Below are 26,998 nucleotides of genomic sequence, written 5' to 3' on the forward strand. Positions count from 1 at the left end.
TTGTTTAAAAAATGTGTATAAGTAGTATTTATAAAGTTTTAGCTTTTAGTTTTGGATCTGTTTTTAGTTGTTTTGATACTACAATTGATTGCTTCTGTTGTCCTCATTTGTAAGTCGCTTTGGATAAAATAAACTACATTACCCACAATCCTCAAGACAGATCCACCAATCAGAGGAGACGCTGTTACCATGGAAATGGAAAATGCAGCAAGTGAGCTCAGCAGCCCTGCCCGTTTCATGAATGACATAATTGAGTTAAAAATTACATTAAAAAGAAAAAACACGCACTACTTACATAGTGTGTGATTATATAAAATATGTTCAATATCTGTCATGCCAAAGATCAAACAATTTGTAATTAGAAAAATATAATACATTTTATTCCAAATCATTGAGCCTTAAAATAATGGTTTGCAATCCGGATAAGTAGAGTAAAATGTTTTTTTTTTATTTTTTTTATTATTATTTTAATTATTTTAATATTCTATTAATATGCAATCCCCTACAAATCTGTCCAATCAGTTGTTCAAGTAATCTGGTGATTTGTATTTATTTATTTATTTTAATATTGGACTATATATATTGTAGTTTGTTTTTTTTTTATATTGGACTATATATATATATATATATATATATATATATATATTGTAGTTTGTTTGTTTGTTTTTTAACATTGGACTATATATATTGTAGTTTTTTTATATTGGACTATATATATTTTAGTTTGTTTTTTAATATTGGACTATATATATTGTAGTTTCTTTTGTTTTTTTATATTGGACTATATATAATGTAGTTTGTTTTTTTTATATTGGACTATATATATTGTAGTTTGCTTGTTTGTTTGTTTTTAATATTGGACTATACATATATTGTAGTTTTTTTATATTGGACTATATATATATTGTAGTTTCTTTGTTTTTTACATTGGACTATATATATATTGTAGTTTGTTTGTTTGTTTTGTTTTTTTATATTGGACAATATATATTGTAGTTTGTTTGTTTGTTTTTTTAATATTGTACTATATATATTGTACTTTGTTTGTCTGTTTGTTTTTTTATATTGGACTATATATATTGTAGTTTGTTTGTTTGTTTGTTTTTTTAATATTGGACTATATATATTGTAGTTTGTTTGTTTGTTTTATTGGACTATATATATTGTAGTTTGTTTGTTTGTTTTTTTTATATTGGACTATATATACATTGTAGTTTGTTTTTTTATTTATTTATTTTTATATTGGAATATATATATATTGTAGTTTTTTTTTTAAATATATTTTACTATATATATTGTAGTTTGTTTGTTTTTTTAATATTGTACTATACATATTGTAGTTTGTTTGTTTGTTTTTATATTGGACTATATATATTGTGGTTTGTTTGTTTGTTTGTTTTTTTAATATTGGACTATATATATTGTAGTTTGTGTTTTTTAATATTGGACTATATATATATATTGTAGTTTGTTTGTTTTTTTAATATTGGACTATATATATTGTAGTTTGTGTTTTTTAATATTGGACTATATATATATATTGTAGTTTGTTTGTTTTTTTAATATTGGACTATATATATTGTAGTTTGTGTTTTTTAATATTGGACTATATATATATATTGTAGTTTGTTTGTTTTTTTAATATTGGACTATATATATTCTTTTTTTATATATTGGACTATACATATATATTGTAGTTTGTTTGTTTGTTTGTTTTTATATTGGACTATATATATTGTAGTTTGTTTCTTTTTTTATATATTGGACTATACATATATATTGTAGTTTGTTTGTTTGTTTGTTTTTATATTGGACTATATATATTGTAGTTTGTTTGTTTGTTTGTTTTTTAAATATTGGACTATATATATTGTAGTTTGTTTGTTTGTTTTTTTAATATTGTACTATATATATTGTACTTTGTTTGTCTGTTTGTTTTTTTATATTGGACTATATATATTGTGTAGTATGTTTGTTTGTTTTTTAAATATTGGACTATATGTATATTGTAATTTGTTTGTTTTTTTAATATTGGACTATATATATTGTAGTTTGTGTTTTTTAATATTGGACTATATATATATATTGTAGTTTGTTTGTTTTTTTAATATTGGACTATATATATTGTAGTTTGTGTTTTTTAATATTGGACTATATATATATATTGTAGTTTGTTTGTTTTTTTAATATTGGACTATATATATTGTAGTTTGTGTTTTTTAATATTGGACTATATATATATATTGTAGTTTGTTTGTTTTTTTAATATTGGACTATATATATTGTAGTTTGTTTGTTTGTTTGTTTGTTTTTTTCATATTGGACTATATATATTGCAGTTTTTTTTTTTTTTAACATTGGACTATATATATTGTAGTTTGTTTTTTTAATATTGGACTATATATATATTGTACTTTGTTTGTTTTTATATTGGACTATATATATTATATTTTGTCTGTTTGTTTTTTAATATTGGACTATATATATATTGTAGTTTTTTTTATATATTGGACTATATATATATTGTAGGTTGCTTGTTTGTTTGTTTTTTAATATTGGACTATATATATTGTAGTTTTTTTTGTATTGGACTATATATATATTGTAGTTTGTTTGTTTGTTTTTTAATATTGGACTATATATATTGTAGTTTTTTCATTTTTATATTGGACTACATATATATATATAATTAGTTTTTTTTTTTTTTTTAATATTGGACTATATATATTATACTTTGTCTGTTTGTTTTTTAATATTGGACTATATATATTATACTTTGTCTGTTTGTTTTTTAATATTGGACTATATATATTATACTTTGTCTGTTTGTTTTTTAATATTGGACTATATATATTATACTTTGTCTGTTTGTTTTTTAATATTGGACTATATATATTATACTTTGTCTGTTTGTTTTTTAATATTGGACTATATATATTATACTTTGTCTGTTTGTTTTTTAATATTGGACTATATATATTATACTTTGTCTGTTTGTTTTTTAATATTGGACTATATATATTATACTTTGTCTGTTTGTTTTTTAATATTGGACTATATATATTATACTTTGTCTGTTTGTTTTTTAATATTGGACTATATATATTATACTTTGTCTGTTTGTTTTTTAATATTGGACTATATATATTATACTTTGTCTGTTTGTTTTTTAATATTGGACTATATATATTATACTTTGTCTGTTTGTTTTTTAATATTGGACTATATATATTATACTTTGTCTGTTTGTTTTTTAATATTGGACTATATATATTATACTTTGTCTGTTTGTTTTTTAATATTGGACTATATATATTATACTTTGTCTGTTTGTTTTTTAATATTGGACTATATATATTATACTTTGTCTGTTTGTTTTTTAATATTGGACTATATATATTATACTTTGTCTGTTTGTTTTTTAATATTGGACTATATATATTATACTTTGTCTGTTTGTTTTTTAATATTGGACTATATATATTATACTTTGTCTGTTTGTTTTTTAATATTGGACTATATATATTATACTTTGTCTGTTTGTTTTTTAATATTGGACTATATATATTATACTTTGTCTGTTTGTTTTTTAATATTGGACTATATATATTATACTTTGTCTGTTTGTTTTTTAATATTGGACTATATATATTATACTTTGTCTGTTTGTTTTTTAATATTGGACTATATATATTGTAGTTTTTTTTGTATTGGACTATATATATATATATATATTGTAGTTTGTTTGTTTGTTATTTTTTTAATATTGGACTATATATATATTGTAGTTTGTTTTTTTTAACATTGGACTATATATATTGTAATTTTTTATTTTTATATTGGACTATATATATTGTAGTTTGTTTTTTTAGTATTGGACTATATATATATTGTACTTTGTTTGTCTGTTTGTTTTTTTATATTGGACTATATATATTGTAGTTTGTTTGTTTGTTTTTATATTGGACTATATATATTGTACTTTGTCTGTTTGTTTTTTAATATTGGACTATATATATTGTAGTTTGTTTTTTTAATATTGGACTATATATATTGTAGTTTTTTTTTTCTCAATATCGTGAAGGCCTGGTACCAATATTTGTGGTCGGATTTCATCATTCACAGTGCTTCATGGGACTGTAGTTCATAAAAAAATTAGAAGAAAATAATTAAAGAAAAGAGAAAGTGCTTTCATCTTTTTGCTTCTGATTTCGATCTCTGTGGAGAGACTGAACGTGAAAGTGAGCGTCACTTTTGCGTTCTTTCACGACAAACACGTGCGGCTGGATCTTCATTGCCCCTCTTTCTCTCCTCCGTCACACTGTGTCTCTTTCATTGGCTCTTTTCCCAATAAACAGGATTTATGGCAGCCATAATAAGCCTCCATACACTCCTCTCTCCTTTATCTGCTGTTTCACCGAGGAGGATCAGTTAGAAAGCGGCCGACCGGACATCATTAGTAATCATGGGATCGTATGTGAAATAAACGCCTCATTTTTGTATGAACAGAAGAACATCAGTGTACGGATATAATCGCTTGGTCATCTGTGCAACTTTAGAGAGGTGAAACCCACACAGCAGCTCTCATTTACCAACAAACCATGAGGAAAGACAAATATAAATAAAAGCAAAACAATGAACAGAAGAAAACAGTTGTTTGTATGAGTGAATTAAAGTCTGAAATATGAGTAAAATGCAGTTCATGTGTTTCCCTCATTTACTGAACTGTATATATATATATATATGATTTAATATAATAAATTATATAATATATAATTTATTTTAATCCTGATTTTATGTCTATGACTTCATTAAAAATAAACCTGCAGTCAGTTTCTTGTAACATTTCGATTCATTTTGTTGTTTATTTAACGTTGACAGCCAAAAACTGTATTTATGACTCACATTTGGTAACAAGGTCACTATTATAAGGCTATAATACTAAAAACACAAGCCTTCTAAGAAAATAAAACAGCTCATTCAGTGTTTTGTGTTCTGGCGGTTGGACGCCTCCTTTCAACGATCATTTGATGTGAAACAGAAAAAGGCCTGCCAGGCTGTATTGTGAAAGGACTGTATTTTGCTCTGAAGTGCTGGGATAGCTGGAGGTTTGCCGGGTTAAAAGGTGCGAGTTGAGTGGCTCTGGATCCGGAGGTGAGCGTGATGGTTTGGCAGATCGCATCGTTCCAGGCCGATCGTTCCCAGAAGTTCTGGCACTCCGCTGGTTTTCTCAAACAAGTCGGCGCCCCATAATTGCAGGCTGCTTTTTTTCATAGATGTCTTTCTCTCGCTCTCTCTCTCATGTGGATTTTTTTGAAACCTTAGCATTCCAGAAGATCTAGTCATGGACTTCTGAAAATATTCCTCTTCCCCCTCCGTTCTTTCACCGCCGTCTGTTTTTCCATCATGTCAGGAATGTCACCGAGGGACTCGCAGCCATCGCTCCGGCCGAGGGACCTCCGGAAAATCTCCTCGGTCTCAGCCAAACTCGCTCTTCCCGCAGAGGTCACCGAGAGTCTGTGGGAAAAACGACCGGAGCGCGAGACCAAATCACTCCTCAGCTCCAGATCTTCCGTATTTCCGACAGCAAACGTTTCCTCGTTTCAATGCCACGAGCAACAACACACACACACACAAACACACACTCACTCAAACTCACACACACACACTCGCTCAAACTCACACACACACACACACACACACACACACACACACACGCACACACACACACACGCACACACACACACACGCACACACACACACACGCACACACACACACACGCACACACACACACACGCACACACACACACACGCACACACACACACACGCACACACACACACACGCACACACACACACACGCACACACACACACACGCACACACACACACACGCACACACACACACACGCACACACACACACACGCACACACACACACACGCACACACACACACACGCACACACACACACACGCACACACACACACACGCACACACACACACACGCACACACACACACACGCACACACACACACACGCACACACACACACACGCACACACACACACACGCACACACACACACACGCACACACACACACACGCACACACACACACACGCACACACACACACACGCACACACACACACACGCACACACACACACACGCACACACACACACACGCACACACACACACACGCACACACACACACACGCACACACACACACACGCACACACACACACACGCACACACACACACACGCACACACACACACACGCACACACACACACACGCACACACACACACACGCACACACACACACACGCACACACACACACACGCACACACACACACACGCACACACACACACACGCACACACACACACACGCACACACACACACACGCACACACACACACACGCACACACACACACACGCACACACACACACACGCACACACACACACACGCACACACACACACACGCACACACACACACACGCACACACACACACACGCACACACACACACACGCACACACACACACACGCACACACACACACACGCACACACACACACACGCACACACACACACACGCACACACACACACACGCACACACACACACACGCACACACACACACACGCACACACACACACACGCACACACACACACACGCACACACACACACACTCTCACACAAACACACACGCACACTCCAGCCGTTGGGGGCTCGCCCGGGTCGCATTTCAACCAAATATGCGAGGCAGGGGCGTCGTATCTGCTGTGAGCCTCAGCCCTGTGCAAACTCGGCTCCAAACAGCAAATTATTTTGTCTTGAGTCGCAAAGGTTTTTCGCTTCGTAGCTGCAGCGGGATTGGAAATCGAAGGCGTTTCCACGGCGTTAATTGTGGGATGTCGGACTGCAGTGGCACTGATTGCTTGGGCATGTGTGTATGAAAGACACACACACACACACACACTCCTACACACACACCAGCAACAGAGATATCTGGAGCCAATGGACTGTAAGTGCTGATCGACTGCAGAACACACACACACACACACACACGGGGGGCACTTTGAGCTCATTTTCATCACCTCACCGACTCGCCCCTTTATCGGCCGCTTTAACCCTTTTACAGTCGCTCCTGATGACATTAGCGCTCAATTCATTTCCCCCGGCTCATGTGGGGACTTCAGGGGCCCCTAGCGGCCACAGGCGAGCAAACAGATGCAGAGAGACAGACAGACAGACATAGAGACATAGAGACATAGAGAGAGAGAGACGGGCAATCGTGTCAAACCTTATCTCAGAGTTCAGAGGTTTGTGGTTTTTTGGTTAGAACGTCCATCTAAAGTTCATCTCGTACACGTTTACGAGGCAAAACCAAAACAGACCAAGAAAGAAAGGGAAGGCTGAATTGTGTTTGCCTGATTGATGCTTCGTTTTACATGAACACAATAAAAGAAGCTACTGAGGAAAAGCCTCGGCGATGAAGAGAAACCTCAATCTGACAGAGTCAAAGCGCTCAAACCCTCACGCCGAGCGATTTGTGTAATCTGACATGAGAGACATGAGCGTTTAATCCAGCAGCGACATGAGGCTTTAAAAACCCACAGATATGCCAGAAAATCACAGAGAGCCTCATATATAGAGAGAGTCCCATAGTATTTGAGTGCATGGAAAAAGCCCAAATCACCACACTCTGTACTTCAACGTGAAACAAACCTCTTTGTTTTCAAACGCCTCACACACACACACACACACACACACACTTATGCACTGTCATATACTGTCTCACACACGCACACACACACACACTCTCTCTTCTGGCGTGGCTCGTCATGTTGCAAAAGCCCGGAATGCGTTGGGAGTGCGTGACGCGTCTTACCTGCTCCTCATCCTCATCCTCATCGCGGTGTTGTGTGAGTTCAGCTGAAGAGAGTTTATTCACATCCAGCGGTAATCCAAGCGCCGAGCGCGAGCGTGCGTCTCTCTCGGTCTCGTGGCGCGGAGTTTAACGCGCGTCTATGGTCTCCTGCGTGACGCGCGGCGGAGCGAGCGGATCATCGCGCGGAGAAGAGCAGAGCAGAGCGCGTGCGGAGCGGGAGGCGCGTGTGGCGAGACTGCGCGCTCGAGCTCGAGCAGCACCGGAGAGGCACGGAGCGCGGAGTGACGTCACCGCGGCACCGGCGAATTATGCCAGCGCTTTCAGCTTCAATAACAGCGCTTGTGCGTGATCGATTTACGCAACGAAACGCTCTTTTTCCGCCCTCAAGCACAGACGTCAGCTGTTTTTAAGACTTTGTAAACAATTAGACTAAGTTTTGTGTGCAATATATATATATATAAATTTTTTTCTTTATTTTTTTTCAAGTGTCCTATGTGCAGCCTGTATAAAGTATATATTTTGTCGATTTTGATACGGAAACCGTTACATTACCTCCTCAGGCGAATACAGAGGCGTCATGCCCATTCAAAGTGAGGGGGTGCAGCTTCCAAAAGACAACAAATAGCCGATTAATATTTTATTATATTTCATACGGTCACGCCGGTGTGATTATATCATCAGATCTGTGTTCGCTGGCTGGCGCTGCGTTTGTACAGCGCTGCATTATAACCAATCACACACCATTCTGTTGAGCTTCTGAATGCAGTGACCAATCAGAGGCGTTCAGAGTGACTGAATTCTCTCATCAGAAACAACAAAGTGCAGATGTGCGTACGAATGTAAGTAAGATATTAATTTCACAGTGTAAACAGCTTCAGTGATTGTAGTGGGAGCTTTTGAGAGTGCCTGAACTCTAGACTGAATGAAAATGTTCTTTGACAATGTAAACGTTCTTTGCTCTCTGTAAAATGACAGTGTTATAATTAGTAACTTACAATATTGTTATTAAATTCACATTAAATACAAAGTCAGTCGTCTTAAAAAATGTTTTACTGCATGACACCCATATCTGGTACTGGTGTAGTTCATAGATTACACTAATAGTCTACTTTGCCCAAAGGTGCAAAACGCATTTACTTATTTACTTAAGGAATTTCTATAATACTGCTTATGCATGTATGTATGTATGTATTATTTATCTATTTGTCTGTCTGTTTGTTTGTCCTTTTAAAATGAAGTAAAATATATTTTTTTAAAAGAACACTGCTTTTATTTATGTATTTATTTATTTATTCATTTATCTTGAAAATGAAAATGAAAACTGCTTATTTATTGATTGATAAATAAATACATATATTTTTGTCTCTCTGTTGCAGTACAATGTTTAGATTGTCTTCACACAAATGGTTTTTTTCACCCTCAAGCAAAAAAAAAAAAAAAGGGTCAATTATATCCAGAATAGTTCTAAAGGCTTATTTTATATTTCATGACATGCAAATCCATTAAAACATAAGAGCCAGATGATGTCAGTTCTTATGTTTTGTCAGTACTGATTGTAATTGAAAGCACTGGAGCGGTCTGTTGTTGCTATGGTTACCTCCTCAGGTGAACACTATGTCTTTTGTGGGCCATAAATGCGGGTCAGAGCCTCTCGAACCCCCCATAAACTCATGCGGGTTACGAGAAGATGCTGCCATTCATAAAACTATAAAAATCAGCAACTCACTATAAATCATTCATCATGTTACAGATCATGTTTACTGTAATTGTCTACTTACTTCAACAACACAACATACACAGACTGTCATTAACTAATGAAGCTCTTAATGAACTGAGCTCCACACAACCATCATCATCCTCATCATTCAATAATGAATCTGAATTAGTAACAGCTGGACGACTGCAACAGGACGGAGGCAAATGCAAACACACAACCAGCGAAGAGACACAACTGTAAAAACTGTGAATGTAAGAGCCTCAGATACGAGTGCGAGCACATTATAGAGTCAGTACCGCCGCTGGCCTGTTGGGCGCAGCAGAGTTAATGTGTGGCTTTACAGATCAAGGCTGTTATATGTTCTGATAGCTGACAAGTGCTAGTCCTGACCCAGTTTAAATACCGTCAACATAGATTCTTATCTAAGAGAAATACTGCTATCGAATGGCACGCTGGAGAGTTGGACAGGAGAGCTGTGTGTGTGTGTGTGTGTGTGTGTGTGTGTGTGCTGGAGCGAGCGTTTCCAATGCATCATTAAACAGATTGAAGGACTTCTCATTCCAACAGCTGAAGCTCTGCCCCGCAGGCACCGACACACAGCGAAGGTGTTCTGCTAAAACTCGTCCAAAAACAATCTGTGCAGCCCACCGCTTCAGGACACGAGAAAACAACAGACTGTGGGAAGACGTGCTCTCAGCCCTCACCTGCGCTCCTGGGTTATACTGCGATCCACAGCCGCTGAGCAAAGCTAGAAAACACGGGGTTGATTACTGCTGGAGTCCAGCGTTGGGCACTAAGTGGTTACTAAGATTCAAAGACTCAAAGCGTGTATTGTCATGTGCACAGTGAGGAGAACTCGTTTCCCGGTACAACGGAATTCTTTCTTTGCTGTCCACAGTGAATGCCAAGACAAGTGCAAACTATATAAAAAAATAAACACACTCACATGCATACAAACAAACAGAATAAATGTAAAACTATGATGCATATGTAGAAATACAGACTATGTATAGAAATATAGACATCTGTATGTGCGAGTGTGCGATACTGACTTGTGTGCAAAACCATAGTACAGTAACGTAGCAAATTCAGTGCAAATGCATGATGATAATAGCAGCAGTAACATTACAAATGTGCAAATTGAGCTGTAGCAATTCAGTGCAACTATTCTACGAGATAGATGAGACTAGTCTGTGACTAGTGACACATTACAGTAATATTACTTTACCTGGCAACTAGTAGTGTAACTAAGTACTAATAAAATTTAAGTAATAATATTACAGTTGCCATCCCAAAAAAACAAAAAAAAGGCAAGTTACTAGTTACTTTTTTTGGGTTTTCACTTTATTTTAAGGTGTCCTTGTTACAGTGTAATTATACATTTAAGTACTGAGTGATGTTAATCAACTACATGTCCTTACTATATGGTTAGGATTAGGGTTACTTGCATGTAATTATGCATAATTAATTGTTATTATAATAGTAAGTACACGTAACATGTGTAACAAGGACACCTTAAAATAAAGTGTTACCAAAACGTTCAGTAACACTTCAGGTTAGGGACCAGTTCTCACTATTAACTAGTTGCATGCATATTACTAGCATATTTGCTGTTTATTAGTACTTATAAAGCACATATTAATGCCTTATTCTGCGAGAGAAATACTGCTATCGAATGGCACGCTGGAGAGTTGGACAGGAGAGCTGTGTGTGTGTGTGTGTGTGTGTGTGTGTGTGTGCTGGAGCGAGCGTTTCCAATGCATCATTAAACAGATTGAAGGACTTCTCATTCCAACAGCTGAAGCTCTGCCCCGCAGGCACCGACACACAGCGAAGGTGTTCTGCTAAAACTCGTCCAAAAACAATCTGTGCAGCCCACCGCTTCAGGACACGAGAAAACAACAGACTGTGGGAAGACGTGCTCTCAGCCCTCACCTGCGCTCCTGGGTTATACTGCGATCCACAGCCGCTGAGCAAAGCTAGAAAACACGGGGTTGATTACTGCTGGAGTCCAGCGTTGGGCACTAAGTGGTTACTAAGATTCAAAGACTCAAAGCGTGTATTGTCATGTGCACAGTGAGGAGAACTCGTTTCCCGGTACAACGGAATTCTTTCTTTGCTGTCCACAGTGAATGCCAAGACAAGTGCAAACTATATAAAAAAATAAACACACTCACATGCATACAAACAAACAGAATAAATGTAAAACTATGATGCATATGTAGAAATACAGACTATGTATAGAAATATAGACATCTGTATGTGCGAGTGTGCGATACTGACTTGTGTGCAAAACCATAGTACAGTAACGTAGCAAATTCAGTGCAAATGCATGATGATAATAGCAGCAGTAACATTACAAATGTGCAAATTGAGCTGTAGCAATTCAGTGCAACTATTCTACGAGATAGATGAGACTAGTCTGTGACTAGTGACACATTACAGTAATATTACTTTACCTGGCAACTAGTAGTGTAACTAAGTACTAATAAAATTTAAGTAATAATATTACAGTTGCCATCCCAAAAAAACAAAAAAAAGGCAAGTTACTAGTTACTTTTTTTGGGTTTTCACTTTATTTTAAGGTGTCCTTGTTACAGTGTAATTATACATTTAAGTACTGAGTGATGTTAATCAACTACATGTCCTTACTATATGGTTAGGATTAGGGTTACTTGCATGTAATTATGCATAATTAATTGTTATTATAATAGTAAGTACACGTAACGTGTAACAACTTAAAATAAAGTGTTACCCTTTTTTGTCACAATTGTTAATTATTTAAAATGCAAAAATTAAATTGTCCCTATTAATTTTTATAATTGTTGCCGTCACCAACGCAGCAAGCTTGCTTCGTCGGAAGACAAAGAAGCCTACTTCAAATAGCGTCTGGACATACAGCCATTATTTTAATTTTGTAGGGAGAAAATATGACAAAAACATCAATGTCACATGGTTGGTTCTAGCTGCTTGAGCCCTGTTGCAGATTTTACTTTAGTGCTGTTTTATTAAATAACAGAAGTTGTGGCATCTTGTCATCAGTTTGAGACAGTTGAACTCTTAATTTATCTGTAAATTTCATAGATTCACAGGCTGCAACAATTTTTTGGTGTGTAATGGAAAAGTAATGTAACTAATTACTGTTGGTTGTGAGTAACAAGTAATGTAGTAATGATTAACTAGTAATTAGTAATATGTTACAAGTTTTGAGTTATGAGCCCAACACTGCTGGAGTCACAACCTGAAGCATGACGTTCACTGGAATTTAATGTTCAACCAATACATTTAGCTGAAAACCCATAAAGACAAGTAATGACAGAAAATATTGTGACAAGGGAGAATGCAAACATTTTCACTGTCTGTCACGATTCAAAAAACATCTTAACATAAATAAAGCAAGATAAACTACTTCTGTGAGGCTGTATGATTGTATCTGAATTAGCAGTATAAGTATTTGAACTATTGATGCAATATCGTGGGAAAGAGTTGCACCGAATCTCCTGATCCAGATCTACATGATAACCTTGTTCTGTGGAAAGTCTCGAGAGACACACATATGACATACATACTGTGTTTATTTGGAGTCGTTGAGAAACCCTAACACAACGTTTACATTGGCAGCCGCGAATGCAAATATTTTTGCTTTCCATGAGTCCTATTTCCCTGAGGAGGCCAAGAGTCCAGAATGACCTCTGCTTAAATTGGTGTCATTATATCACAAGCACCCTCTTATTTCAACATGACTTCTGTAGCACCCTCATCCACCACCGACTACAGAGATCCCGATCCCACCTCAATCAGTAAACTGTTCGTTTTGAATACGGCGACTCTCAGCCTCACAAAAAAACTCAGGCTACATTTAAACTAGTGCATTTTCGTTTTAAACCCTGTTTTAGTTTGAAAACGCTCGGGTTGTGTTTCAGTGTAAACGGACCAAAACGAAGACTTCTGAAAACACAGCAGACCCCATTTTAGATTGAAAACTCTAGGTTTGCGTTTCAGTGTAAACGGACCAAAACGGAGACTTCTGAAAACACAGCAGACCCCGTTTCCTCAGGCTACATTTAAACTAGTGCATTTACGTTTTAAAACGCATGACTTTTGCTACAGTTACGCCTGTCGTTTACATTACTTCAGCATTTTAGACACTCAAAAAGACAGACTTTCGAAAATGCTGAAGACCCTGTTTTAGTTTAAAAACTCTCGGGTTGCGTTTCAGTGTAAATGGACCAAAACAGAGACTTCTGAAAATGCAACAGATCCCGTTTTAGTTTAAAAACTCTAGGGTTGGTTTCAGTGTATACGGACCAAAACAGAGACTTCTGAAAACACAGCAGACCCCGTTTTAGATTAAAAACTCTAATAGAAAAAATTAAAAACTCTAGATATGCAAAGGTAGATTCTGAAAACGATCCTCATCTACACTGGTGCACTAGTGTAAACAGGGCCTCGGAGAGGATCGAGTCATGTCTTTAGGCGTCTGACGGCGGTCCTTACAGCAGAACGGCCTAAAACAGAGACTTCTGAAAACACAGCAGACACCGTTTTAGATTAAAAACTCTCGGGTTGCGTTTCAGTGTAAACGGCCCAAAACGGAGACTTCTGAAAACGCAACAGACCCCGTTTTAGATTGAAAACTTTAGGGTTGCGTTTCAGTGTAAACGGACCAAAACAGAGACTTTTGAAAACGCAAGAGACCCCGTTTTAGATTAAAAACTCTAATAGAAAAAATTAAAAACTCTAGATATGCAAAGGTAGATTCTGAAAACGATCCTCATCTACACTGGTGCACTAGTGTAAACAGGGCCTCGGAGAGGATCGAGTCATGTCTTTAGGCGTCTGACGGCGGTCCTTACAGCAGAACGGCCTCGGTTTGAGAGCGACGGCACAGGAGAGGGATATCTCTGCCGTCCTCTCTTCTGACTGCAATAGAATGTGGGACGTGACTGGATTTACAGTGGGAATCTGGGACTAAGCACGCGTCTCGCTCGGCTAATACAGCAGGGCCCGTCTGATGAATGGGAGCGGGCTGGAATCTATCAGCCGCTGATATTATCTATCAGGAACGGACTCTATCATTCAGTGGCTCTCTGAGGTCAATAAAGGAGCCGTCTGTTGCGCTGATGGATGGAGGTGAGGCATCAATACGAAAACTTGGCTTCGAGTCCAAGGAGAGAAGCTCCGGTGTGGCACGGTTTGTTTTTATTTACTGCGATGTTTACCGAAGGTTGAGGCGTGTGCTGTTCAATCAACAGATGAGCGGCTGGATTTCAGTGGATTTGAATCTGTGGGAATTCATTTAATCCTGAAGGGAAGAAGACGGATGGCCGTGTATTGGTGCGCGAACACAAAAACCGTTTGCTGCTACGACGAAGTGGACGAAACGGTCTGCTTGGGTCAGCTTGGACCAACAGCCGTATTTCTGGATCCCAAGAACTCCACAGCCTCAAGGTTGATGTGTGGCCATGAAGTATCAGCCCCTCTGGGAGACTAATAGCTCCAGTAATGAAGCAGCGTTTGACTGAGTGATTCACCCAAATCTTTATTGCCGTGTTTGTAAAGGCAGGCTGTTTATCAGCGCAGCAGAGCCGGTCAGCGTGGCCTTGTTCTGGAGCCAAAGGCTGATGCAAACGTACACACAAACTCTTCCACCAAATCTCAACCCAAGCAGATCAGTTCAAACAGGTATTATGATCCAGACACTCTGGCACCAAGACGAGTCTCTGATTATACCCGGGCTTGATTACTCACCATCAGCGCTGAGGAACGCATCGCATTACTGTGTTGCTCTGAAAAAGGCAACTAATTAGTGGTGTTTTCTAAGGCAGGAATCACTATTATCATCGCTCATAGCTCAAATCATGCGTCTTGTTGAGGAGAGGTGCCCTGTTACTTTACTTTTCAAGTGATTCACCTGCTGGATGATAAAACAGCAGTCAAATGTTTTTGAACAGTGAGATTTTTAATGCTTTTAAAGAAGTGTCTTCTTCTTGCCAAGCCTGCATTTATTTGACCCAAAATACAAACATTTTGAAATATTTTTTACTATTTAAAATAACTATTTTCTGTTTGAATATATATTAAAATGTAATTTATTCCTATGATTCCAAAGCTGAATTTTCAGCATCATTACTCCAGTAACAATATCCTTCAGGAATCATTCTAATATTCTAATTTGCTGCTCAAAAATATTTATTATTATTATTATTATTATTATTAGTATGCAGAAAAAAGCTGAGTATATATTTTTTTCAGGTTTCTTTCATGAATAGAAAGTTCAGAAGAACATCATTTATCCGAAATAGAAATCTTTTGTAACATTATCTCTTTGATCAATTTAAAGCATCCTTGCTAAATAAAAGTATTAATAATAACCCCCCCAAAAATACACTGACTCCAAGCTTTTGAATGGTATAGTGTATAATGTTACAAAAGTTTGTTTGTTTGTTTGTTTTTTCCAGATAAATGCTTATCTTTGGATCTTTCTATTCATCAAAGAATCCTGAAAAAAATACTCAACTGTTTTAACTTTTCATAATAATAATAATAATAATAATAATAAATGTTTCTTGAGCAGCAAATCAGCATATTAGAATGATTTCTGAAGATCATGTGACACTGAAGACTGGAGTAATGATGCTGAAAATTCAGCTTTGATCTCAGAAATAAATTACAGTTTTGACAGATATTCACATAGAAAGCAGTTATTTTAAATAGTAAAAAATATTTCACAATATTACAGTTTTTTGCTGTATTTCGGATCAAATAAATGCAGGCTTGCTGAGCAGAAGAGACTTCTTAAACCTTTGACTGGTTGTGTATGTTGAAGGAAGAACCCAAGTTATCTAGAGATCAGATCACAGGACTCTTTTCATCACAGCAAAGCCCAAGCAGCTACCCAGAAGAGAGAACGCTGTTCTCAAGCAAGCGTGTTTTTTGATTAGAGCCGTCTTCCAGCTCCTGTTTGCTGATCGCAGGGTGTCATATCTGTGCTCACGGAGGGTCATTACTCTCTGCGCTTGTGCGTGATTCATAAACGCCTCCCTCCGCAGCCTGCGACCTTATCCCAGAGAATCTGACCCGAGACCAGACGCTTGACGTTTTAGATCTAAACTTCCAAATCGTGACTTCAGACGGAACCAGATGGCAGGCATTAGAGTCAGATGGATCCAGGTCCCTGTCTCGGGATGAGGGCGTGTTGGTGCTGGTGAGGCTTGGCTTGTTGCCCCATTCGGGGAAAGCCTTCGGCGACAAGCGCGAGGCACCACCATCGGATTATTCAAGAAACTGACACCGTAAACGGACAGAAATCTCATGTTTGATCCTGCTCCGGCGTATCACATGTTCTTTCCCACGATGCAGCGTGCTGTTTTACATGATGCACTGCATTCAGCAGTCAATAAATGAAGCTTTATTGCAGCAGAACAAGGAACGGACAACAATCAATAAACTGTTTAAAATGTTCTTCATCTATCAGCACTTCTGTCATCATGGGCACTGTCTAACTGTGGACATACTGTCAAAACTTCAGCACAATTAAATATTCTGATCAAAATTGATACTTTTTTTTTAAATATTGACTTTCCGACAGTTCCGTTTTGTAGCATAAAAGCGGATGGTAATTATTCAAATCTTGAAATTGTGGTTAATCATAATAGATTAGCTCGTGAGAGTCTGATTCGTCAGTTATTAAAATGTTCTAAGAAGATCTCACAAAAAAACCAAAACCACTGATGAGACTAAAATCAGGTTCATCTGGCCTTGAAAGTATGTATAAAAACGGTATTTTACAAATTCTAGCATAATTCATATTAAAGCAGTGGGTCAACCATGATTTGTGTGAAAATAAGTATGTATTACATAATTTTCAAAGCATACACTGAAACATTTTATGATTATTTATAATTTAAGTCGAAAAATGTAATGAAGATAAATGTTTTCAGGACAGATTTATTGTGACGACCATTTAACAGAAAGGAGCAATTTTAAATCTATTACAGTAGTTTAAATGAAAAAGTCATCTTTTGGGGTACAAAAGTGGCCAAAGTTACAGTTATTTAGCATTTTGTGGTTCCAGACGTCAGATAAAAATCTTATACAACAGATATTCAACAATACTGCGAAATCTGATAGAAATCAGCCTGAGCAATTTTCAGAAAATAATTGCTGTTTTTTTTTTCTTCTAAAAATGGATTATTTGATGATAACAAATATGTTGACGATAAATCTCCACAGTGGCTTGTATCCACGCGACTGTACGATTACCAGTTTAAAATAGTGGACAAGGCTTCTGAGAATCAGTTTGGAGATTAATCAAATGAAACGAGTTTATCTAATGAGTGGAAAGAGAATAACACAGTACAGCTAAGAAATAAATGCCCTCTGTTCACCACACAAGAGCAACAAATGTCAATGAAGTAATGATTCAATTAATAAATAAACAAACAAACCTTTTTGGGAGCATAAGAATTGATAAGATTTTTCTACTCCTTATCTAGTCTACTTTTGTTCACATCTGCCTCATTTGATTAGGCCTACTAGATTTCAACAAGAAACCTGAATTTGCAGCAAAACTTTATTATCTTAAAAGTAAAATTAATTGATGAGAATGTTGTCGTCTACCCTTAAACAGGTTTGAAAACAGCAAAGGATATCCGGTTTGGAAAGCTTTCGATGAGTTTGATCTAAAATGCTTTCAGTTCTGGCGCGTCTGAGTGCAGATTTGACTGTATTATTGTAACTCGCTCTCTCCAGCTGTCGATGCGATTGATTGACAGTTTCCACGGTGACAGCAGCAGTCGTGGAGGAGACGGATCACCGTGCGTAACGAGAGACAGAACGACAGAAAGAACTGCTCAGCCCGGCAAAGACAGCTTCCAGAGCCACTTTGACACCGGACGACAGAAAGATGGAGAAAAGCATTCTAATGCCGCAGAAGTGCTATAATCTGAAGGACCTTCTTTCACCACAAAGAACCTTTTGTGAAACAGAAAGGTTCTACATGTTCTTTTTGGAACCATTTAGACAAAAAATGATTTTTTTATGGAATTGTGAAGCACCTTTATTTTTAAGAGTGTATGGAAAGAAATCAATAAATAAATACATATATATGGAAGTCAGTGGCTACAAGTCTTTCACAAAGACTCGAACCCTAGTGAGCCGCCTACCTAGACAGCACTGAAAGACATCACAGACAGGTTCAAGAGACCATCATGCTAAAGACTCAATCATCTGCCCAGAGTGCACTGCAACAAACTCAGCAGAAATAGTACAAGACGGTGAATATGACAGAGAAATCTTGACTACAAATACCAAAAAAGTCATTAAAATCACTCTCATTAAAAATGTTTAAGACTGTTTAAGCCAGTGTTTTTGTATGATGTGTGTCTCTGATTATTACAGTAAACTAGTTTGTTTAGAAAAAAAATTTGCAAAGATTTACAGTATGGGATTGGGCATCACTGCTGAATTTGGGCAGTAAAACAACAACGACAATGATGATGTTGATGATTATTATTATCATCATCATCATTATAAAATAAATTAAAATATTTAAATTAATGACTTCTAAAATGAAAATGGCTTTTATATTGTTTCTATATTGCTTTTCTTAATAACATCTTGGATGTTTAAACATCTGAGAAAATAAACAGCTTTTTATTCTGGAAACCATTTCATACAGAAACTAACCCCAGCTGCCTTTTAGGACGTCAAACTACCCATGACTTCTAGTTATGAATACAGTTTAATCATGACAACTCTTGGAAGATTTTAGCATGGTGATGGATATGACAATGTTAATGTATTTGGTCTTGGCAGAATAGATCTGCTACGCTGCTGCTGCTGTTGGTTATTGCTGTAGTTGTAGATTATTGCTGCTGCTGCAAGCAAGTACAGGAGCTTGCTACTGCCAATGCATATGGTGATACGGTGCCGTGAGTATTTAAGACATACTGCTGCTGCACAAATAGCATATAAAATAACCCGTAGCAGATCTATACAGGTGGAGCTGGGGAAGGTGGAGGGTTTCAGAGAAACTCTGAAAGTGCGCTGCAGGAATCTCAAGTGAATGCTAGCCAGCCATATAAATGCAAGGCAGTAAGCTCAGTGGCTACATATGCAACATGAACCAATCAGCTTGTGCCAAGTCGTTTAACTCTCTGAATAATATTCGTTACATTAACAACCCATCAGCCTGCGCCATCTAGAGTTTCATGACTAAACTATATATTTATTTACTGAAAAAAATGAAACACTTCACCATTAAATCATTTAATTTGTGATATGAGCTGTATTTCTCAGTTATATTTCTCTATGGGTCTGTTTACACCTGGTCACTTCATGAGTTTTCTCTGATCGGATAGCTATATGATTTGTTAAAACATTTCCATTTATGCTTGGCCACAAAAATGTGTCTTTGCAAAACGGATATAAATCAGGTCTTCAATTCTGCGCTATATGATATGCTAATTTAAAGGAGTTCACATCAACGAAAGCAACAGATGAGCGCGGCATCTTATTCATCATCAGCTAATTTCAAGATCAAATACCTTCTGATGTGGTTTGAGCAATCAAATTTAAATCTGTCTCAAAAGCATTTCAGAGGGCATTTACACCTGGTCTTTTCACGATCAGATAGCTATCCAATCAGAGAAAACACATGAAGTGACCCTATATCTAACTCACCTGTGCTGTGTTTTAGGGTGCTTTCACACCTGTAGATCGATTGCTTTGTTCCGAAACAGGGATTAAACTTATTACAATGTTGCTTTTTATACTTGGTGCGGTTTGCTTTCACACTGCAAAGTTTCTAAACAGACCAAACTTGTTAATACAAGTCACGCATAAGTAAACTGTTGTCTCATTGGTCAAAGTTCCACGGTTTATTTTCCGGGATTCCACTAGCTGTCACGGCTGTCATTCGTCAGGATGGAACGATAACAGCTTCGCGGGCTTATTGTTTTTTTTTTGTAGCTGTCCTTATATTAATTCATTTTGAGCAGGAGTCCAGGATTCATCGGGAAAACATTTTTAAAATGCACATACTAGGAAGAAGAGCATTAAGACGGCATTATAAAATGAAAATGTGTGCTTTTTTATTTGGAATGTCGAAGACGTGCTCACCCACATACATTCACAGGTTCATTTTGAAGTATTAGCATTGGCTCTGTTAATTGCACTGAGAGTTATAGTCTGTATTGATGAGGTCTAATCATAGCTGTCAATGATATTTATGAGCTCAGCGTCACAAACGTGCTGGTCAGATTAAAGCCTCATTAATAAAGTCTGTCCAGCAGGTATTAAACAGCTCATCTCACTCCAGCAGGAAGAAAGCTTACACCACATTATAATTCATTAATACGACAACAACCCCACCACCAGCTTGTGTGTGTGTGTGTGTGTGTGTGTGTGTGTGTGTGTGTGTGTGTGTGTGTTTGTGTGTGTGTGTGTGTGAACTCCGGCTGGGTGAATCCCAGTAATTAAAACATAAATTGGGTCTATTGAAGAGAAAGCTGAACTCACAGACCGAACACACGACGCCCCAAACAATCACCCGATTTCTGCTCCACAAGCACACACGCTTTAAAATCAAAATCAATGAGCGTCCAAAACCATACAATCTGATCTGAATCCTAATGACATGAATGCAGAGCTTTATCAGAGACACACACACATGTGAAACCCCATTTCACAGCCTGCGGGGTCAAAGGTCAGAGGGACAGTACGAGGTCAATGCTGTAACTACACCAGCATCCCTCTGACTGATGTTGCCGTGTGTTTGATAAAGCGATTACAGACATCCTCAGGTTCAGAGGTCATGAGTCAAACTAACTCTCTCTCTCGCTGTGTCAGTGGCCCAGATTCCTCACCAGCTTGTGATGCTGTGTTCACGTGTGTGACTGGAATATGATGAGTACTGTAGTCTCATATGGAGTACAACACATGCCATAGAGTGTGTGTAGTGCATCACACGCCTCTTATTAAGAAACCACAACTAGATCCTAGTGAACTGGCAAATTACACACACACACACACACACACACACACACACTGACATAGATCTAACCATAACTAAACCTAAACCATAACTAAACTAACCAAACCTAGTCTAAACCTAACCAAATCTAACCTAAACCAATCCCAACCTGTCAGCAATCCTTCTAACCCTAACAAACCTGATGATTTATTTATTCATGTGAGCAGCTTGTTAAATGTCTTATTATGATTTAACGGTTTAAGTTAACCCGAGGAAAGGGGAAGCAATATTAGAAATTGACCGATAATTGGTTTAATCAATATTTCTTCCAAAATGTAAGCATTTTCCCTTATTTCTGCATGAGAGACCCATTTGTGTTAAGCACATGACATAAAATAAAAGTTTATTTTTATAATTTATTAGCATTTAACTACTATATATACTCCATATATTGTAAAATGGGGTGAATATTTGCTAGTCCTCATAATGCCTGATTTACCAGTGGACTTATCAAAGTACATTATTTTACGTTTTAATGTTTTGAACGAATGCATAACCACAGCTGATGTCAGGAATCATCTAGAAGTAACTATTACTGTCACTAATTCTAGTTCCATAAGTACTTCTTGATTATTTTCACTGCAAAACAACAATGAACATTTTCCACAAATATCGCTACAGTTTTTCAGAAGTGCTGCAGCAAATTCAGTCACAAAAATTCCATGAAATCCTCTAAATATTTCTATTATGTAGTTCAGTTAGTGGTTTGCTTCTCTGGCAAACAAAGCAAGCTTTGGAAATCACACATGAAAAGAAACCTGGCAGATGTTTCCTGCAACTCTGATTTGTCTCTCTGCACTTTTCATTTTTCTTCACAGGCAAAATCATTCTGAACGAAGCTTGCAATATAATCCAAACACACACACACACACACACACACACACACACACACACTCTGTCTGTAAGCCGTGTGAAGAATGAGCTGATGTCTGAGCGAGTTTCTCTGCGCTGATGGATCGTGCTGTAGGTGTATAAAACAGTTCAGTTTGCCTTTGTTTGTTTCCTCAGAGTTTGTATTAATGACGTGCCAGTGTCTCTGTCGAGATGCTCCCAGCATGCTTTGCTCGTGCTAACAGAGCTGATGGGATCGGGGCGGGCATTCATCACTGTCAGTCACAGCTCAGCGGCGGTTCTGATTGGATGGTCAAGATTTAGAGAGAACAAAAGCTCAGCACAATGATTTCACAATCGGCAACTAGACAACGTGTATGTGTGTGTGTGAGATGGTTTTGCTGCTAAAGCACTACACCTGCACACCGTCAGCAGGTCGGCCCGCCGCCGAACACGCTTACACATGCACACATGCACAGAAGCCACGGCACGTTACCTCTGAAAGCCCTGGCGAAGATCCTGAGGACTCAGGAGCTGAAAAACAAAAGCAGTTCAATTTAAAACCACACAAACTCAGATGAAAGCGCCTCGCTCGTCCCATCAGTCTAATCTCAGGAATCAGCCAGCGGAGGGAATGAGGAAACACGCCGCCGTAAAGTTCATCACCATCAGCGGCGGCTGAAAGTGGGAAGCGTTCGTTTGGCGAGTAATTGAACTGCAGGCGTCTGAAAGGTCAGAGATTATTGGACAGCTGACAATCCGAGAAAAGCCGTCGATTCATTTCGAGAGAGAAAGAAGGAGATTTCTATGAGTTTCTATGAGACTGTGAGCGATCAGCGATGTGGAAGTCTTTGCTCTCGACGGCCGCGACACGAGTTTGAGTGACAGTAAAGACTGTGTAAATACTTCTGTTGTTTTGTGATCTTCTCTCTCAAGACATCATAACAATTAGTATTAGTAATACTGACAAAATATGAACAAATGACATTAAATTGATCAAAACTGCCAGTAAAACCATTTATAATGTTACAAAAGATTTCTATTTTGAAATGAATGCCATTCTTTTGAAATTTCTGTTCATCTGTGAATCCTGAAAAATAAAATGCATCAAGGTTTCCACAAAAATATTTATTTCAAATATAATTCAGCTCAAAATCAACTTCTCACAACTTCTAATCCAACGTCTCAACTCAGCTGAATTAATTTTGATTCAGCTAATCTCAACTCAGCCCAACGTAACTCAATCAACTGAATTTAGTCCAGCTCAACTCTGAATTGAATTCAGCCGTGGATAAAAGTATCTGCAAAATGCCTAAATCCACCTCAGCCCAACAAAACAACCCAACCCGATTCAATTCAATTCAATTCAATTCAATTAAATTCAATTCAACTGAATTCAACCCAGCATAACTCAACACAACTCAACTGAGCTCAGCTCACACCTACACAACTGAACTGAATTCAGCTCAGCCAAACTCTGCATAACTCAACTCAACTTAATTAAATTCAGCTCAACCCAACTAATTGCAATTCATCTTGGATAGATGTGTCCACCAAATGCATAAATTCAACTCAAACCAACATCAAATTCAATTGAATTGAACTTAAATCAACATCTTAACCCAACCAACTTCACATAACTGAATTCAATTAATCTCAACTCAACTCAACCCAACCCAACAAAACTGAATTCAAATAAATTTAACTCTTAACTCAACTGTACTGAATCCAATTAATCCCAACAGAACATGATTCAATTGAACTCCTTTTATAAATGCAAATTTTTCACATTGATACACATTTATTTTAAGTTAAAAGTAAATTTTAAAAGTATGAGTATGTTGTATGAGAAAATACTATATCATTCTTTCTACTTAAAACAAAATTAATGTTTAATTTAATGTTTCTTACCATTTTTTTTTTTTTTTTTTGGAAGTTTCGTGTACAGACAATGGTCCAGATTTACTAAACAGGGCAAATTAGCGTAAGAGCGCAATTCCAAAACAGCGCCGATGGGCGTGGAAATTTCTCTGGGCGATTTACTGACAATGCAGAAATGAAAGAACACAGATTCAACATCTCATTTACATATTGACCAACACAATATAACAAGCGCAGCGCAAATTAGTGTAGTCGCAAATAAGCAGAGCCGATGCTCATCAGGTGCGGGTGATCTACTTACGACACAGGCGCAAAATAGTTTAAGACATTTTTTTTGGGGCGTTAAATTTTGTCACAAACACCAGTAATTTGACGAGTGCAAACGTTAGTAAATTGCGTTGCGTGATTCATTTTAATACTCTCCTGCCATAAATGTTGCGTCTGAAAGGTAAACTCCTACAAATGCATATTCAATAAGATCAGGCGCAAAAATAACTGTGTCCACGCCTTTTCAGCGCTAATTCTTCAATGCGCTTCTTTAGTAAATCCTGACAGTACTATTTTAACGGCAAAGACGGTTGGCACAAGCTGTTAGTACATCTAGCCCAATGGCATAACAAAAAGATTTCAGTTTTGAATTGAAGACGGTGTTGTGTAAACAACCCCTAAATCCCGCACTCTTGGTTCCAGTGTATGAGTGTGTTTGGAAGTTCAGTTTGTTCTTCTACATGTGAACATAACGTCAGCTGTCTGTATGTTCCGTCCCACACCGATGACTACATATGTGTGTGTGTGTGTGTGTTTGTGTGTGCCGGGAGAAACGGCTCTCTTCCTCAGAATAAGTGTCTGTGTGGCGGGGGGTCAAGCCATGAAAACCTCCCCTTGCTCTCGTGCTCACAAACAGACTCTTTACCCAAATACATCAGCTTTTACTCTGCGTTCCAGACCGACAAGACACCACTATCCACTTCTGCGCATGACAGTCTCTGATACCGGTGTTTAGGCAGCTCATGACAATAAAGTTATAGGACACATATCGCACAATATTTCAGTTTTCTTATCTGCTAAAGTCCATTTAAAATATTAGTCAAGGTGATTTTGCACCAAAAGTAACAAATTAATTTATTCTACTTGACCTCTAGAATGAAACAGCCCAGTTTTATTGTTTGATTTGTTATTTTGCTGCCATATATATGACTTTCTCTATGTTTGGACTGATGAGTGAGTTCAGCATGTTTTGATAATAGATTTCCAAATTATCTGAGCCCTTCAAAACTTCTCTAAGTCATCATTAGGAGTATTTAGACTAATGTTTAAAGATGAAATTAAGCATTACTATAATGAAATATATTCAAACATATGAAGAGAATCATTACAAATGTTGAATATAATGAAAGAAAAAAAAATCCTTATGAAATGTAGTTTGATCAGATTTTTAGAAAAGTAATGTCTGTATTCACAAAAAAAAATGTTTATACAATTTTTATCATTTATACTGTACATTTAAATACATAAAGCATATATATATGGTCCCACTTTATATTAAGTGGCCCTAATACCGGTGTACTTACATAGTAACTAGATGTGTATGTAGCATGTAACCACAGTGTAAGTACACATTGGTACATAGTATCATAATACAGCTGTAATATTTCTGTAACTACACACATGTAACAACCCTCCGAATGGTTAGTGCAAGTACAAATGTGTAACAGGACATATATAACTACATTTTGCAACAACAATATGCATAGGAGTAATTGGAACCATTTGATCCAGGGGGTGGAGATGGGTAGGGTTAGGGATGTGTAAAGTGGGAGGAGTTGGATCTCGAGTTGGTGCACCACTGTAATACCAGTGTACTTACATGGTAACTCCTCAGGAACTGTCCACTTAATATAAAGTGTAACATTCTGGACACCAACCACAATTTATATGTAAAGCCTAACTTACTGGCCGCTGCTGTGTAACATCAGAGTAATTACATGATAAATCTAATTTAAAGTGTAACACTTTATTTACCAAAAAGTGCTGTTAGTCATGTTACACATTTGTACTTTAATTACCAAAAAGTGTTGTTACCAATGTCCTGTTACACATTTGTATTTACACATACCATTCAGTGGGTTGTTACATATGTGTAGCACAAACATTACAGCTGTAGATACTATGTACCAATGTGTACTTACACTGTGGTTACATACTACATACACATCTAGTTACTAAGTAAGTACACCGGTATTAGGGCCACTTGATATAAAGTGGGACCTATATATTAGCGCTGTCAAGCGATTGATCGCGATTAATCGCATCCAAAATAAACGTTTTTGTTTACATAATATATGTATGTGTACTGTGTTTATTTATTATGTATATATAAATATACACACTGTCACGTGTTTGTTTCTGTTTAGTTTCTGTCTGCCCTTATTTGGTTCAGTTCCTGTTCTCTTTTAGTTAATCATCGTTCATTCAGATCACCTGTGTTGTATTAATCATCTCATTACTTCCCTTTGTTTGGGTTTTGCTTATAAGTCCTCAGTGCTCCCTTATGCCGAGTTCACACTGCACGATTTTAGCTCGATTTTTCACTCGCCGACAGGTTTTGCGAAATCGCCGACAAATGCCTGAAATCGG

At 37.1% G+C, this 26,998-nt stretch overlaps 1 protein-coding gene across 1 annotated transcript in view; it reads right to left on the reverse strand.

The window, feature by feature from the left end:
* LOC107676736 (receptor-type tyrosine-protein phosphatase delta-like) overlaps positions 1-26,998 on the reverse strand; it is a 319,184-nt gene that overhangs the window by 121,382 nt on the left and 170,804 nt on the right. Inside the window, exon 7 of the mRNA XM_016471396.1 lies at positions 22,977-23,014. The gene's annotated coding sequence lies outside the window, so the exon portion shown is untranslated. The remainder of the gene's footprint in view (positions 1-22,976; positions 23,015-26,998) is intronic.

The sequence above is a fragment of the Sinocyclocheilus anshuiensis genome, unplaced genomic scaffold (assembly GCF_001515605.1).
Source record: "Sinocyclocheilus anshuiensis isolate Anshui unplaced genomic scaffold, SAMN03320099.WGS_v1.1 scaffold2186, whole genome shotgun sequence".
NCBI lineage: Eukaryota > Metazoa > Chordata > Actinopteri > Cypriniformes > Cyprinidae > Sinocyclocheilus > Sinocyclocheilus anshuiensis.